The sequence below is a fragment of the Mandrillus leucophaeus genome, unplaced genomic scaffold (genome assembly GCF_000951045.1).
Source record: "Mandrillus leucophaeus isolate KB7577 unplaced genomic scaffold, Mleu.le_1.0 Scaffold453, whole genome shotgun sequence".
In the NCBI taxonomy this organism is placed as follows: Eukaryota; Metazoa; Chordata; class Mammalia; order Primates; family Cercopithecidae; genus Mandrillus; species Mandrillus leucophaeus.
In genome coordinates, this window is record NW_012104843.1 from 1,799,275 (window position 1) to 1,800,042 (window position 768).

Sequence of the window (768 nt, forward strand, 5' to 3'; positions counted from 1 at the left end):
TTACCACAAATTTACAGTAATCAAAGCAGCCTGCTACTGACATAAAGATAGACATATATAGGCCAGGCACAGTGGCTCACACCTGTAATTTCTATGATTTTTTTTTGAGACGGAGTTTCGTTTTTGTTGCCCAGGCTGGAATGCAGTGGCACGATCTTGGCCCACTGCAACCTCCGCCTCCCAGGTTCAATTGATTCTCCTACCTCAGCCTCCTTAGTAGTTGGGATTACAGGTGCCCACTACCATGCCCAGCTAACTTTTTTTTTTTTGTATTTTTAGTGGAGACAGTTTCACTGTGTTGCCCACGCTAGTCTCGAACTCCTGACCTTAGGTGATCCACCCGCCTCAGCCTCCCAAAGTTCTGGGATTACAGGTGTGAGCCACCATGCCTGGCTGGAAGTCACAAATCCTGTGACCTCTAGCCCCATGACTCTTGAGCAGGAAGGAATTAGACACTATGCCTGCATCTCAGCAGAGTTCAGACCCCTCCCATAGTCCAATTCTTGTGGCCTTTCATTAATCTTACAAAGGTGGTTTTCAGTCCCTGAGCAAGAAGGGGGTTAGTTTTAATGAGAGACTATTGTCATCCTCACTTTCAAGTAAGGGTGGTTCACATCTGTAATTCCAACATTTTGGGAGGCCGAGGTGGGCGGATCACTTAAGGTCAGGAGTTGGAGACCAGCCTGACCAACATGGTGAAACCCCATCTCTACTAAAAATCTGAAAATTAGCCAGGCATGGTGACAGGCACCTGTAATCCCAGCTACG